This window comes from Panthera tigris, chromosome D1 (genome assembly GCF_018350195.1).
Source record: "Panthera tigris isolate Pti1 chromosome D1, P.tigris_Pti1_mat1.1, whole genome shotgun sequence".
Taxonomy (NCBI): Eukaryota; Metazoa; Chordata; class Mammalia; order Carnivora; family Felidae; genus Panthera; species Panthera tigris.
The window spans coordinates 21758515-21775786 of NC_056669.1; the positions used below are offsets into that span (position 1 = coordinate 21758515).

At 43.9% G+C, this 17272-nt stretch overlaps 1 long non-coding RNA gene across 3 annotated transcripts in view; it reads left to right on the forward strand.

Annotated features, from left to right (window-relative positions):
- Positions 1 to 17272, forward strand: part of LOC102969894 — a 35383-nt gene that overhangs the window by 8324 nt on the left and 9787 nt on the right. For 2 of the 3 annotated variants that reach the window (XR_006208098.1, XR_006208099.1), the window contains exon 3: positions 10614 to 10708. This is a non-coding gene — a long non-coding RNA (uncharacterized LOC102969894). Of the gene's footprint in view, positions 1 to 10613; positions 10709 to 14496; positions 14956 to 17272 lie in introns of all 3 variants that reach the window. The other variant, XR_006208100.1, reaches the window with a different exon arrangement.

Consider the following 17272-nt stretch of genomic DNA (forward strand, 5'->3'; position numbering starts at 1 on the left):
GGAACAATGGTCTACAAGGCCCTTTTTACTCTAAGCTCAATCTACCTACCTCACCAACCTCATCTCCCACTCCAGCCACACTGGCCTTATATATGTCCTATCAAACAAGTCAAGCTTATTTCTGTTTTGAGGCCTTTGGGATGATCATAGATCCTTTGTCTTAGAACACTCTCATCTTAACTCTTTAAGTGGTAGCCTCCTTCTCATAATTCATCTCCTCAAACATGAATCACCTCCCTAGAGATGTCTTTCTATCTGCCTCTCTACCACATTACTGTCTTATTTTATCAATACACATTTTCCAGGGTACCTGGGTGGCTCAGTTGGTTAAGCGTCTGACTTCTGCTCAGGTCATGATCTTGCGGTCTGTGAGTTCGAGCCCCGCGTAGGGCTCTGTGCTAACAGCTCAGAACCTGGAGCCTCCTTCAGATTCTGTGTCTCCGTCTCTCTCTGCCCCTCCCCCGTTCACACTCTCTCTCTCTCAAAAATAAATAAAAATTTTAAAAATACACATTTTCCAAAATCATTTATTTATGCACATTTATTTTGCTTTCATGTATTTATTGTCTGCCCTCCCCCTCTAGAATGTAAGCTGTTTGAAGCAAGAGTGTCCATTTTGTTCTCTTCTAATAGGTCCAGCACTTAGAATGGTGTCAGGCAGGTTTCACTATCAACAAAGATGGAGTAACGGACTAGACATACCCTCCTATCTTAAGTAGCTAGAAAACCAGACAAAATATATGAAACAATGGATTTCAAGGCAATGGTACAACCACTTACAAATCTAATCATAGTCTTACTATGAGATCTAATGGTGGTGCTTACATGCACACAAACACCTGCATGTGAATGTTTGTAACAGCCTTATTCGTAATTGTCCAAACCAGGAAGCAACCAAGAAGTCCTTCAATAGGTGAATGGAAAAAAATAAAACAAAATAAAAAACTGTGGTACATCCACACAACGAACAAAGGAAATGAGCTATCAAGCCATGAAAAGACATAGAGGAATGCATATTGCTAAGTGAGAGAAGCCAGTCTGAAAAGCTACATGATTCCAACTATATGATGTTTTGGAAAAGGCAAAACAATGGAGACAATGAGGAAAGACCAAGAACGGTGGTTGCCAGAGGTTGGGCAGGAAGGGAGGAAGGGATGGATAGGTGGAGCACAGGATCTTTAGGGCAGTGAAAATATTCTGTATGATACTGACATACACATGGATACTGACGTTATACATTTGCCAAAACCCATACAATTCTGGGACATAAAGGGCAGGTGCTAATGTAAACTGTGGCCTTTAATTAATAGTAAGGTTTCAGGACTAGTTCATCAATTGTGACAAATGTACCAGGATAGCAAGATGTTAATAATAGGGGAAACTGCAGGGCGAGGAGGACTGTCCCTACTTTCTGTTCAGTTTTTCTGTAAACCTAAAGCTGCTCTAAGGAAAAAAAAAATGTCTATTAATAATTTATTGAAAAATAGGCTTCCATACAATTTATTAACTTTTAAAAGGGTTGAAATAATATGCAACAGTGTTTAATACTGCCTGTATCTAATTCTGGTTTTCATTTTGCTGTTGATCTTTGTTTTCTCACAAAGAAAAAAAATGATGGTTTTGTGATACCTAAGAAAACAAAATAAACTCAGTTATTTTTTAATTAATTTTTAAATTTTTATTTATTTTAATATTTTATTTATTTAGTTAACACACATGTTACATTAGTTTCAGGTGTACTACATAGTGATTCCGCAAGTTTAAACATTATGCTGTGCTCACCACAAGCATAGCTACCATATGTCGCCCTACAACACTATTACAGTATAATTGACTGTATTCCTTATGCTGTGCCTTTTATTCCCGTGACTTACTCATTCCATACCTGGAAGCCTGTACCTGCCATTTCCCTTCACCCATTTTGCCCATCTTCTCACCCCTCCTCCCCTCTGGCAATGATCAGTCTGTTCTTTGGGTTTACAGGTCTGATTCTGCTTTTTAAGACCCAGTTAATTTAAAAAGAAGTGTTGGAAGAAGTAATGCAATAATTTTCCCTCTCTCCCATGGCTGTAGCACTTGTGGGCACTATAACACTGAATGTGTACTGTGTCAATTTGTTCCCAAATGGGGACATAGTGCCTACCTCTTAGGAAATGTATGAAGCATAGATAAGATAATGATAAAGTGCACTTAATAGAAGATAGCTGCTGGGGCGCCTGGGTGGCTCAATCAGTTGAGCATCCAACTCTTGGTTTCAGCTCAGGTCATGATCTCATGGTTCACTTGGGGGTATAAGCCCCACGTCATCATTGGGCTCTGCGCTGATAGTGCCCAGAGCCTGCTTGGGATTTCTCTCTCTCCACCTCTCGCTGACCCTCCCCAACTCACAAGCACGTGTGTGTGTGTGTGTGTGTGTGTGTGTGTGTGTGTGTGTGTGTCCATTTTCTCTCTAAAGGTGGATACATAAAAAAAAAAGATAGCTGCTCCCACCCCAAGCCCCGACCCAATACAACAGTGACAGCCTTGTGACTGCTACCTCTACACTACCGCTATCAGACTTGGGACTATCAGAACTAATCTCATCACACCCTTTTCCCTGTTTAAGTCACTCCTCACAGGAATATAAGGACATCTTAAATGCCATGGAATTTAATAACCCTGAAACTGTAAATTCTCTTTTCTGATTCCATTACCCACCCCTTCAAACTCCTGTGTCCTCCAGGGTTTGTGATCAGTGATCAAAAAAACTCTCTATGTCCTCAGTTTCTTCTCTGACCCTTCTGTACACCTTCTTGCTCCTAGTAAACCCTGGCTGTCCCCAGCTTCCAGCTTCAACCCTTATAAACGAGGGCTGTAATCTTTCGTTCACTTGCTCCTTTTCTGTCTTTGTAGCACTCATTGGCAAAATCACAATCCTGTTTAAATCCGACTGTCTGCTTATGAACCCTGCACCATGCAGCTGCTGTTGGTTGGAGAAAACCACAAATCAGAATGACTGGTCTGCCTATCAATTAAATGGTGATTGCTGACCTCAAGTGGCCCCTTGATATGGTTGAACAATCATTTTATTTCCCTCATTCATTCTCTCACTCTCCTGCATGACTAGATTATTTGATGCCTTTGTTTGTCTCATATTAAATGAGGAAGGGGTCCAACTTTTTTTTCCTTTTTTTTTTTTTTTTTTTTTTTTTTTTTGCATCTGGATATCCTGTTGTCCCAACACTGTGGGGAAGACTATTCTTTACCAATTGAATTGTTTTGCCCACCTCCCTGTCAAATATCAATTGATTGTAAATGTGAGGTTTATTTCTGGACATTTATTTATTTATTTATTTATTTATTTTTAGAGAGAGCAAGAGAGCACAAACAGCGGAGAAAGGGGGGGGGGGGGAGAGAGAGAGAGAGAGAGAGAGAGAGAGAGAGAGAATCTTAAGAAAGATCCATGCTCAGCATGGAGCCCTATATATGGGACTTGATCTTACAATGCAGGGATCATGACCTGAGCTAAAATCAAGAGTTGGATGCTCAACTGACTGAGCTACCCAGGTACCCCTGGACTCTCAATTCTATTCCACTGATCTTCTGTCTATCACTTTGTCATAATCATACTGTCTTCATTACTGTAGCCTTATAGTAAGTTTTGAAATTCTGAAGAGTAAGTCCTCCAATTCAAATTCAAGATTGTTTTGGTATCCTGGGTCCCTTGTATGTCTATATGAATTTTAGCATCAGCTTGTTAATTTGTGCTCTGCCCTCCCCCTCAAAAAAGCCAGTATATATCTGGTAGTGATTGCAACTTATCTGTACATCAATTTCCATCTTAACAATATTAAATCTTCCAATCAATGAAAATAGAATATCTTTCCATTTATTTAGGTCTTCTTTAATTCCTTTCAACAAGTTTTGTGGTTTTCAGAGTATAAGTTTTACACTTTTTGTGGCTAAATACATCCCTAGGTAGTTTATTCTTTTTGATGCTACTCCAAGTGGAATTATTTTCTTAAGTTCATTATCAGATTGTTCATTGCTAGTGTCTAGAAATCCTATTGATGTATGTAATTGATCTTGTAGCCTCCAACCTTGTTAGCTTGTTTATTCTAATAATTTTTAGTGAATTATTTATTATTTTCTATATAATTTTCTATATAATTTCTACATGATTTTCATCTAAAAATTTGAGATATTTTTAGGGGCGCCTGGGTGGCTCAGTCGGTTAAGCGTCCGACTTCGGCTCAGGTCACGATCTCGCAGTATGTGGGTTCGAGCCCCGCGTCGGGCTCTGTGCTGACTGCTCAGAGCCTGGAGCCTGTTTCAGATTCTGTGTCTCCCTCTCTCTCTGACCCTCCCCCGTTCATGCTCTGTCTCTCTCTGTCTCAAAAATAAATAAACGTTAAAAAAAAATTTAAAAAAAAATTGAGATATTTTTACTTCTTCCTTTCCAATATGAATGTCTTTTACTTCATTTTCTCACCTAACTACCTTGGCTAGAAGGTAATTATCTTATTTTCTTATCTTATTTCTGATGGTAAGGGGAAAAGCATTAAGTCTTTCACCATTAATGCTGTTAGCTGTGAGTTTTTGGTAGATGTCCTCTATCAAGTTAAGGACACTCTCTACTATTCCTAGTTTGTTGAATATTTTTATTATGAAGGGATATTGGAGTGTTGGATATTGTCAAATACTTTTTCAGCTTCTATTGAGATGATCATTTGTCCTTTATTGATATGGTGATCATTTGTCCTTTATTGATGATCATTTGTCCATGATTTTTGTCCTTTATTGATACGGTGACTTATATTAATGAACTTTCAGATGTTTAAACAACTTTGTATTTTGGGGATAAATCCTACTTGGTTATGTATTATAATCCCTTCCATATGTTGCTGGATTCAGTTTATTAGTATTTTTATCTTTTTAGGATTTTCACATCTACATTCACACTTGATAGTTAGGTACCACTAATTGCCAGCTGATTGGTCTATTGTTTTCTATAATAGAGTGGGGCACATATTGTCCCACAGTGGGAACCAATGAAATCTGGTTCTCTTTGCTGGGGTAGGTGTGTGTGTGTGTGTGTGTGTGTGTGTGTGTGTGTGTGTGTGTAAGATTTTATTGAGTAATCTCTACACCCAGTGTGGGGCTTGAACTCACAACCCCTAGATCAAGAGTCACATGCTCCACCTACTGAGCCAGCCAGGCTCCCCCTGCAGGGGTAGTTTTTGAGGTTTGTCCTGACCCCAGGAGGGCTGTTCTTAGCTGACTCTTTCCCCAGTTCTCTCTGGTAAACTTGTTGGCTTACAATTTAGCTTATTGTCCTCATGGAGGTACCAGCCTTTTAATTGCTTACCACCAAAATCTCCATTGTTTTCAAAAGTGCCCTTAGGCTTGAACTTCCCCACACTGTGTTCCAAATAAAGTTAGTTCCCTTGATGAAAGCCTTGGCACTCTCTGTTTTTATGGCCTACTTCTCCTCTAGGGCAAAATCTTACACTACTGCTTTAGGGCCAGTGGTGGGGACAGTTGTCCAAGTATTTCAAAGTGATCTGCCTCTGCAGGGCACAGGGTGGGGGTAGTAACCATCTGATCTCCTTGGCTTGCTTCTGGCCATATGGAACCTCTGTCTGTGAGTGATGAGGGCCCCAGTGTTCTAGGCCTCCGACCTACACATGGGGGTTTGGTGAAGGAGGAGAGACTCCAGCCTCTTGGCAGCACTTCCCTGGAATTTAACCTCTGCCACACAGAGTTTGGAGGTATGGAAAATGCTGGTAGCCTGCCCTGCACAGGGAGATAACAGTCTGTGACTGGGAGCTGGAGAGAAAGGAAGCCCTGTCTTCATGGCCACTGCTGCCATGCAGGGTTTCTATCCAGCTGAGATGGGAGAGTGGTCAAGAGGGGGAGGGGTGTTGTGGCTTAAGTGTCACAGACTCTCCCTGTTTAAACTGAGATCTAATACACTTTTGTTGAATAAATATTTGTTTGCTTGATGCCCTTAGGACAATTTACAGGGACTGAAAGATTGGTTTTTAAGAAATAGTTTTCACCAGTTATGGCTGTTTCACTGGAGAGGGCATCCGCAGAGCTCCTCACACTACCATTCCAGAAATGATCCTCTCTCTTCTTCCCTCTTGAGCAAAGCTTCTCAAAAGTGTTTCAGTATTTCACGTTCAATTCCTGTCTCCTTCCTCCTGCCCCTTGCCAAACCCGTTTTTTGTTTGTTTTTTTTGTTTTTGTTTTTAATGTTTATTTTTGAGAGAGAGAGCGAGAAAGAGAGAGAGAAAGAGAGACAGAGCAGGAGCAGGGGAGGGGCAGAGAGAGAGGGAGACACAGAATCCGAAGCAGGCTCCAGGCTCTGAGCTATCAGCACAGAGCCTGACGTGGAGCTCCAACCACAGACCGAGAGATCATGACCTGAGCCGAAGTCAGATGCTCGACTGACTGAGCCACCCAGGTGCCCCCATGTTGCTAAGTTCTATAGGCACAATCTCATTTTTATCTTACCTGAACTGGCGGCCTTATTTGACACTGTTGATCTCACCTTCGTCCTTCAAATGTTTTCATCACTTCGCTCTCAGAAACCTATACTTTTCCTGGTTCCTTGTTTTCCTCCTACCACATTTATTGCTCCTTCTCAGTCTCCTTTGCTAGTGCCTCCGAACCAGTTCTTAGACTTCTTGTCCTTTTCATCTACACTCATTTCCTTGGTGATCTCCTCCAGTCTCACAGTTTTCAATAATTCTCCATATGCTGATGGCTTTCAAATGTATATCTCCAGGCAAGGCCTCTCTTCCAAACTGCACACTTGTATAACATGCTGCCTGCTTGACATTTCCACATGGTCACATAATGGGCTTCTCAAACTGAATGTACAAGACAGCTTCTGATCTTCTCTTCCAAACCTGTTCCTTCCAGTCTTCCTCATCATTCCAGCTGTTCAAAGGCCAAAAACCATGGTATTGTCATTGACTCTTTCTCACTCTGTGTCCAAGCTATCAGCCAATCCTGCTAGGTCTACCTTCCAAATTCAAAATATGACTTCCTACAGCTTCCACTGCTGTTCCAAGTCATTATCATGTTTTGCCTAGATTATTTCAAGAACTGCTTAAGTGGTCTTCCTGCTTCCATTCAGTTGCCTCTCTGACCTCATCTCTTATTGCTGCCTCCAACCTCCAGTCACACTGGCTTCCTTGCTGTTTCTTGAATACACAAGGCATGTGGATGAGCGTCTTGGATTGGCAACACTCTGCATGTTACCACACATCAATGCTAGGAGGGAGACCCATTCTTGAGGACACAAAAGTTTGCATTCGGAACCCTCTCACTTCTAGATTCTGCCATATGTGTCTCTTCCTCTGGTTCATTCTAATTTGTATCCTTTCATTATAGTAAAACTGTAATCATAAGTCCTGAGTTCTGTGGGTCATTCCAACAAATTATTGAACCTGATGGTGGTCATGAGAGCTCCCTAATTTGTAGCCAGCTGATCGGAAGTAAAGGTGGCCCTAGGGGTCCCTGAACTTGCAGCTGGTACCTGGAGTCTTGGGTACACTTGGAAGCCTGGAGGACTGTGCCCTTACCCTCAACTCTGGCTCCTCGTGGTAGCACTAGAAGAAGTTGGGCAGGCATATCTAGTATCTCAGCTTGAGAAAGATGGTGGTGTCCTTCAGGCAATGATGGTTTAGAATCGCTGAGTTTCCACATGTTGCATTAGATTCTGGATGGCATCTAGAACCTCTAGGTAAACATCATAACATATATTTTTATATCTTACCTTTGCAAATTACTTTCATATTTGAGCTTCAAAACAGGTAATATCACCCTCCTTTTACACGTGAAGAAACTGAAGTGAAGGGGAAGACACTTGTCCGAAGTCACTAGACTCAAACACGGCCTTCTACTTCAATGCAGAACTCCTTATACCAGAGCCCACAAGCTACAGGAGTCAGTTACAACACATATGCAGGAGAGGGCAGGGAATCTTTATGATCAGTTCTCCATTAGCACCTTTTAGGAAACTGAAGGCACCTGGGTCCCTCCAGACTTAGGATTCTCTCCCACCTGATTTTCTCCTTTGGGGGCAGTGAGATTTGGAGGAAGATATCTAGAAACTTGGGTCTTCTCCAGTTAGAGAACTACATATTTCCTTAGAGCTCATTTATGGTCTCCTCATAGTAATTGCCTTTCCCAAGGGAGAAAATTTGTTACTCTCAGCAAGACCAAAATTGGGTATGTAAGAAATCTTTTAGTTCAGAGACTCAAGAGAACCTGTCCCAGAGTTGGTATCCAAGTATCCCACTCTTAAGTGCATTGGAAGATGATGCATCATACCTACAAACCAAATGGAAAATGGCAAACATATGACCGGCTGGTTTCAAGAAGAGAAAATATAATTGGTTCTTAATAAAATATTCCCAATCTCACTCACAATATGCAAAATACAAATTAAAACTACAAGAAGATGTCATTTTTACCTATCAGATTGGCAGAGAAAATAATTTGGAAAACACATTGTGTTGTGAGATTTGGGGAAACCTCAACTGGCATCCTTATATGTTGCTGGTGAGTTTCAAAATTTGTATAACCTCTGTGAAGGGTGACTGGCAATATTTCACAAATACATATTTGCACTGGACTCATCAGCAAGTTCACTCTCAGGAATTTATTCTGAAGATGTATCTACACACAGTGTAAAGATGTCTGCTGTGGATTGCAAAGCATTGTCACAATGTCTGACAAGCCTTTCCATTAAAAGATGAGTCTATTTCCCCAGACTCCTTAAATCTGGAATGGCCCTGTGGCTTGCTACAATAAAATGTAGCAGAAGTGATGCTGTTCCAGAGCCTAACCTCAAGCGCTTTGTAACTTCCACTCTCATGCTCCTGGAATTCTGCCCTTGGACCAGTTGGTGGTTAGAGGCTGGAGAAACACCAAAGAGGCTATTAGCAAAGACTGGAGGAGTGGAGGACAAACAGTTGCTGGAGGCTGGGAATGCAGTGAGAAAATGGTTATCAGAGGCCGGAGAGAGGACAACTTTGGTTGTGTAGTGATGCAGTAACTGGCAAATGGTTGCCTGTGAAAACGTGAAAGATGGAAAAGATACCTAATAGACTTTCAGAAATAGGATTAAGGAGATTTCCAGACAGAATGTTGAAAATGCCATTTGGCTGCTTCTAACCATATGACAATGGGCAGGAAGAGAGAGATGAGCAAAAGCAAGAACTATGGCACTTAGAAGAAGAATCTCAAGGGTATCTCAAAGCCCAAGGATTAGCTGGTTTGGAAAACATAACTTTCCCCCAGTTCTCCCAGCTGGTAAAAATTTCTCAAAGCTAAGAGTCTGAGGCCAGGATGCCTGGGTGGCTCAGTCTGTTAAGAGTCCGACTTTGGCTCAGGTCATGGTCTCATGGTCCGTGGGTTTGGGCCTTGCATCCGGCTCTGTGCTGACAGCTCAGAGCCTGGACCCTGCTTCAGATTCTGTGTCTCCCTTTCTCTCTGCCCCTCCCCCCCCCCACAGTCTGTCTCTCTGTCTCTCCCAAAAATGAATAAACCTTAAAAAATTTTTTTTAAATAAAAAAATAGTAAGAGAGTCTGAGGCCAAAAATCAAAAAAAGAGTATGGCTGTAAACCCTTGTTAAGACCCTGAATGATTTAAGGTAATGTCTAAAGGGCTCTCTCGACTAGGGCTTCTGAGAATCTTCAGGATATTTTCCCACAGCAGCCTCAAACTATTGCCCAAAAGACCGTATATATAACAACACAAAGTTCCCCTACTTTGAGGGCATTATGTTAATTGGATCACTTGAATACCAGAGGGGAAGAAACAAATGCTGAAATGAGTCAGGGGTCTACCACATCAGTGAAGCTTCGAGGAGGCCGGGTGTCTGAAGGATGCCAAGATGTCCACACCAAGTTTGGGGACAAGTGACTTGCCTTTGCTACCACTCAGAGCTGCCCTACTGGTAGGCCTCTTCGGACTTTGGAGACAACATATACCACACTTAGGATTACTGCTTCAATCTGTGTATAGAGGAACAAGTTTTGAGGGGGGCCCAGAGCAAGGGCAGATTCCCTGCAGCAGGTTCTGGCTGCAGTTTCACTGGCCTTACTGCTTAGGCCGTAAGACTAGTCGATTCCAGGAGGCTGGTGTCATTTGTCGTGGACGCCTGTGCCAGTAGTCCTTTGCAGGCTCCATTAGGAAGGCTGCAGGATAGACCTTGAGGGTCCTGTTGCATGTCCGTCCTTTTAAACATTCCCAGAAGCAGATCTTAACCAATGCTGGATGGAGAGTTAGTAGCTAAATAGCCCAACTTCTTGCTCCTACATGGTATAACTCTGAGATGTGTCTTGTGCCATCTCCCAGAGTTCCCTGATGGGATAAAATGCCAGGTACCCGCAACCCAGCCTTTATCGGCTTCCTTCCTTTCACTCCCACGCTTCTGTTGTCCTACTGGTAATCCTCTTCCCCAAATAAACTCCTCGCTCTCTAATCTTTGTCTCAGTGTCTACCTCTGGAAGGACCCACCTAACCTACTGACAATTAGAAGAAAGGGAGAGGGTCTTACTTACTTACTTACTTACTCACAACAGAGCTTTTGTTTTTGTTTTTTTTTTCCCAGAAAAGAAAGTCGCTATGATGCAGTACCCTGGTTTACTGACAGTTCAATGAGCTTTCTGCTGTATTGCTAGTCTGTTCACACTCTCTCCATCACAGGTAAAAGTTTGCCAGAAATCACCTGAAGCCACAGGGGTGATATAGGCTGCTGTTGTCACAGAGCTTAGGGTCTGGTGGATACTAAGAGCTTTCATTCACTGATGCTTTCTAGTAGATACTACACTAAGCATTTTATATGCATTACCTTATTTAAACCTCACTTTACAGTGAAGTTAGCTTAAGCTCAGAGAAGTTAAGTTACTTGCCCCAAATCATATCACTGGTCAGTGGTGGATCTGAACTTCAAACCTGAGATTATCTGATACCAGTTTATGCTCTAAACCTGTATTATTTTTCTTATGTTAATCACCTTATGTCAGCTCTACAATTTGATGGAAAGTGTCTCCTTTTTTTAAAAAAGTTTATTCATTTTTGAGAGAGAGCGAGAGCACGTGTACGAGTGGGGGAGGGGCAGAGGGAAAGGGAGAGAGAGAATCCCAAGCAGGCTCTCTGCAGACAGCACAGAGCCCATCTTGGGGCTCAATCCCACAAACTATGAGATTGTGACCTGAGCCAAAATCAAGAGTTGGATGCTTAACCGTCTGAGATACTCAGGTGCCTCAACTGTATCCTTCTTTTAAGGCAGAGTTGGACCCTCTCTCCATCTCTAGTTTTTGTCTCCCCTCCTGCCCTGAGAAGGCAGGGGATACAGTAGAGAAGTTTGGATTAGACACTGGTTGCAGAAAGATTTAGGACTAGAAACAAGGGACAGAAATAGAATGGTGGCAGTCCTACTGCGACTGGGAACCATTAACAAGACCCCACAACTCTTTCAAACATCTCTCTGCTAGATAACTTGGGCTTTTCAAGATGTGGGGGAAAGTTCCATTTCAGCGCCTTATGTAGGCAATGGAAATTCCTTGTGAAATGAATAATGAAAGAAGACAGAACCAACTTTGTATACGTACATATGCTAATAAAGGTTGTTAAAGTTAGCTGTGGGAAGAAACAATTATAAATTAATTTCAAAGACGAGATATTGGTTTGGATGAATCTGGATATTTGCCTTGATCAACAGTATCTCAGTAAAAAGTAGGGTTTTTTGCTTGTTTTTTGTTTTTTGTTTTTGAGCCTAGATTCTTGGTATGAGTCAAGAGGATATGACATTCCATAAGTGTTATAGATGTGAACATAATTTCATTTTTTGGTGGTCATTAATGGCCTATAACCAGGGCACAACCTTCCAGGTAAACATTTAACTTTGGAGCATTAATAGAAGATGATTCATTAACTTCTAAAATCATTCTTCCCTCATATGAACACTGTCTCATTAGGTTTGTAGCTTCTAAATCCATATGCTCAGACATAGGTATAATAAATTCACATATATTATTTTCACTGTGTGACGGTTTACATAAGGGCTTCCTAGTACAAACGGGGTTGTTAATTTTGCATCTCAAATTAGTTTCTGCTAACCCAACAACTAAAGCAAATTCCTTTGTGAAAAAAAGTTTCCAAGCATGACCTGGTAATTGTTTTAATGGATTTTCAATGAAGGGTGAAGTGCCATGCTATGTGCCCTGAAGGCATTCCATAAATATGTTTTGAGTGACTTTGTTAACCCACAAAGAAAAAAACCCCAAATATGTACCATTTAAATCATATTTTTTTTCTCATGGTCTCTGTCTTTACCACTCATATCCATAAACATTGAAAGTGAACAAGGGGCTGCTGCAGTGGCAGAGAATTGATCAATGAAGTACTCTGGGCTGGGAAGCTTTGCTTAGTCTGAGATGGTCAGTGTGTACTTGGGATCTTCCCACTCCCGAATGAGGGAGGAAGCCTAAAGTTGATCAACTAAGAGAACTAATGTCCCCTGCAGGCTAACAGGATAATATCCCATCTATGTTAGAGAGCCTGATACTGGTATATACAATTTCCTGGTTCCCCCCCTTTTTTTTTAAGTTTATTTATTTATTTACTTACTTACAGGAGAGAGAGTGAGTGAGTGAGTGGTACAGGAGTAGAGAGAGAGGGAGAGAGAGAGAATCCCAAGCAGGCTCCGTCCCTGCTGCTGGTGCAGAGCCCAATGCAGGGCTCTATCCCATGAACCACGAGATCATGTCCTGAGCCAAAGTCAGATGCTTAACCAACTGAGCCACCCAGGCAACCCTACAATTTCCTGTTTTCTATGTAAGGAATAGATCTGTTCTGACCTTGACATTGTGGTGGATACTACTGTATTTTCAGTGTTTGTTGGTACACCTGAAATGAGAAAGGTGTATAAAACAGAAATCTTCACCTTCCCTTCTCTCAAAACTTTCATTGAGCCCTCCTGTAAGAGATATATACATATGTTTGTGCTGTACGTGTGTAACTCTTGCTTACTTATTGGAGGATTTAGGTTTTGTTGACTGTTGAGTATCATCTGAGGGCATGATCATTTGAGACCATCCACGTGTCCCTTAGATTGCCAACTGGAATTTAGTAAGAAAACCCCTGAGCAGATTCTAGAGTTAGAATAAAGCTTTAATTTTATGTTCAAAAAAAGTTCAGTATGAACAACAGAACAAAGATGTGCCTATAAAGTGGTTTAGAGTTGCCATATGTCTTTAAGGCATCAGAAACCTCTGGTTTGAAGTGACATTCTTTGTATTTTTCTTAGTTAAATAACCCATTTTCTTAAATCTGCAAAGAGGGTGTACCTCTTTTCCGGTAGGAAAAACTAGAACATTCCATTGCTCCCTTTCTCACTGATGAGGAAGCTCAGGGAATCACTCAAGTACCTTGGCAGCAGTTACTAAGGTATTTACAAGCAATTGGTCTCCCTGCCTCAATTCCCAAGTCTTCTAATTAGAGAACAGCCCTTTTGTCCTGGCTCTGATTTGAAAAAAGTAGAGCTTAGGCTGGGCTTCAAATGTAGGGTTCTTCTCATTCATGAGGCATGGTCTGCCACCTGGTGGTAAGAAATAAAATGCCACTTGCTTTTTTCATCCTATCTCTCTCCCTCCTTCCTTACCTCCCTCCCTTTCTTTAAATATATTTATTTTGAGAGAGTGAAGAGAGAATCCCAAGCAGGCTCTCATAGTCAGTGCATAACCCAGTGTGGGGCTTGAACTCATGAACCATAAGATCATGACCTGAGCCAAAGTCTGACGCTTAACTGACAGAGCCACCTAGCCGCCTCACCCTTAATTCAATTTTTGCAAACCCATCCTTAAGCCTCTGACTTAAGACTTGCTTGCTTGCCACCTGACAAAGGCTCTTAACTGGTGATAAAGATACTGACACCTCAAAGAGAATTTTCTAGCAAATATCTGGAATTCAACCATCTTAAATCACCTTTAAAGTGTTTTAGAACAGCTGGGAGAAGCAAAGGTGAGAAGGAGGGGACTTGTAAGTGTTAGGGCTCTCGTATAGAGAAGAAAAAGACAATTCATACACATTCACTGATTCATTGCTGAATAGCAAAAACCTATGCTAACCAGTTTGCAAACAAATGTATATGACAACACCCCTCTTCCTTTAGTGACAAAGAGATGAGTGGATGAACCAAATTAGGTTGGGAAAATTAGGGTAATTCTTGCTGCCATTTGTAAGGCTGAGGAAAGTGCAGAATCATTAGAGTCCATTAGGGGGAGTGCTAAGTCTCCAGGAAAGTATCATACCCTGGGCTAATTCAGAACTATGCCCACAATTCCTTGGGGATTTAGTCTATCTTTCCCTCACAGAGAAGATACTCCAGTACCCTTGAGAGCCTGAACTGCCAATAACCATTTCCAATACCACACATACAGTACTACAGTCCTTTCCTCATTCACCAGCCCCTATTTTTCCTTTCTGCCTAGGCTGGTCTCAGAGTATGGTCCCAGGCATCAGCAGGGTCATCACCTGGGAAACTTTTAAAAATGCAGATTCTCACACCCTGCCACAGACTGACTGAATCAGAAACTGGAAGTATTTTAAGATTTCCGAGTAATTTCGATGCAAGTTAAAGTCTGAGAACCACTGGTCTAGTAAGCCATTGGGCATGGACCAGCAAGACTTGTGAGAGTGGAAGGGAAGAGAAAGAGCAATGGATCCTACAAGCCAGTGCAGTTAGCCCCACAGTGTTCGAGGAAGCAGAGGAACACCTGCAAAGAGGGATGACAGAGTCATTGCAGAGGCTTTTGGCAACTCTGTGTTGTGGACACTAACCCCCAAATTCACTCTACGTCGGCTTGGCTATGGTACCATGATCTTCACACTAGAAACACAGACTCAGCCTTCAATTCATGCTACTCTAGAGAGGGAGCCGTCCAGGGCAGGTAAGATAAGCCACCGGTACCCACGCTCAGCTCCAACTCTCTCCCTTTCTTCCCATTGGACCTCCCTGGCAGTGTGGTGTAGTGATAACCCCCCCCCCCCCGCCGCCCCCATGCACACTAGTGTTCAGGATGCCTGGATTTAACAGTAACCCACCAAACCTCTGGTGGCACTCTGGACCCTGCTCCCTCCTCTTTTGAATGGGGAGAATACTACTTACTAAAGGAAATGCTATTTAAATGTACAGTATTGCTGTATATAGAATACTCAGGGCAGGCATTATTCCTTTTTTTTTTTTTTTTTTTTTTTTTTTCCCATCCTTTCCCACTCTCCTCTCCCCAGCCTCGTCCTGTCTGCCTGAGCCTCCCTACCTGGCATTTCTAGCACAAAATGGGCACTTGATTTAAAAAAGAGTGGAAAGAACAACGTTAGCATGCTTCTGCTATTTTCCTCTAGCTGCTGCCCAGAAGTGCCAGCTCAGAGCCAGGGGCGCAGACTTTGTCAGTCTCTTCTGAAAACACACACACACACACACACACACACACACACACACAAAACCACAAAAAACAAAACACCTTTTTTAAGCAGAAAAATAATAAAACTTATTCAGGTATCTGTCTGACCTCCATTCCTCCTCCCCCCCCCCCCCCCCAACGTGGGCACACAAAGAGCAGAAGCGAGGGTGTGAGTCGAGGAGGCAGGCCCCGGCTGTCCAAAGTCCCGGTCAACCTCGGGCCCGGAGTGCGTCTAACTCAGCTGCAGACTCGAAGATGGGGCCTGGGAGGGGCACAGAGCCCTCCCCGCCCCCCACCTCCCCGGGTTGGGTGACTGTCAGGCCGCATCTGCTCCAAATTTATAGCTGCTCCTCCGGCCGCTGCCGTCCTCTCCACGGCCTCTTTACCAAGTGCAGCCCCAGCTGAGACCCCTCCCGCGGGGAGGGAGAGGACACACCCGCGTCGGCCCCGGGCTGGGGGCGGGGAGCAGGTGTGAAGCGGGGGGTCGCAGCCGCGCGCGCGGTCACCCTCCATCGCACCGCGGAGACCCGCCTTCACCCTAACGTGTACACAATGGCGCGGGACCAGGAGCTCATTACCGGGACCCGCAGAGGAGCGGATGATGAAAGAGTTGGGAGCAAGGGAGGGCCGGCCTCCTGACCATTGCTCGCAGACCCCTGGGCCGAAGCGCGCGACAGTGGAGGGACGAGGCCTGCACAGAGGACACCGGTTCGGTAGCGGCCCGGAACCGACCCTTGCTAAACCCCTACGGCCGGTGCCAAGCTGGGCTCCCAGGGCCGGGCGGGAGAGGAGGAGCCGAGGAACAATAGAGGCCTGCAGGCTGGGGAGGGCCGGGACGCGCCCTGGGAGCGCGCTCCCTGTGGGCGTTCCCCCCCCCCCCGCCCCCGCCCCCGCCGCTCCCCAGCCCCGGGGTCTGCTGATTGCCTATTGTCCGTCTCCCCTCCGCGCCCGCCTGGCGTCCCGGGCCCCGCCGCTACCCCCAGCCTTCAGATCGCGTAATTCATTCTCCCAGCCCGCCTCTTCGGCTCTAAATGAGCAGCTAGCAGCGCAGACACGTGCCGGGGGAAGGGTCGTCCACTGCGGAGGGAGAAGTAGGGGTGGAGGGAGGAGGGGATGCAACCAGAAGAGGCTGCACAGAAAAAGCACTAAGCCCGGGTCCAACTCAGTCCCCCACAGGAGCCGGCGGATAAGGGGACTTTCACTCGCTCCCCGCCCGCACCCCAAATGCTCTGTCTCCCCATACTGACAAGCTCTTCTCTAACCTGAACTGCCTCGGGGGAGATTCCTGTCTTTTATTATTTTATTTGTTTTCTGGGCAGTGGATGCCTTTGTCTGGGTTCTGGAACGCAGAGGTAAACGGTGGGAGGTCCAGCCGGATGCTGTGTGTACCTTTAAGGTTGAGAAAGAGTGGGATATGGGAAGGGCGCAGGCAGGGATTTTAAGGAAGGGTGCTAGGTTGTGACAGCTCTTAACCTGCAGTTCCAAGTCTCCCTAATCCCTGTGTCTTCTGTCCCAGGGAACTCTTCCTAGTGTTCATGGCTTTGTTGATGCTCCCCTCTGCCACACCATTTCCTGTTCCCTGGGAGATGGGCACCTCTGAGAAAGAAGCTGAAAAGGGACCAGGAAGAGGTTTGGGATGATGAGGTCTAGTAATAAAGGTTCTCACCACTGATGGTTTGGTTCACAGGCAATTTAGAGTTGAGTGGAACCACAACCTGGTGCCCATGAGCCAAACTGAGGCAACAGACACATTTTGGCCCATAAAGTATTTTTAAAACATTCTACTATGGATAAGAGCATATTA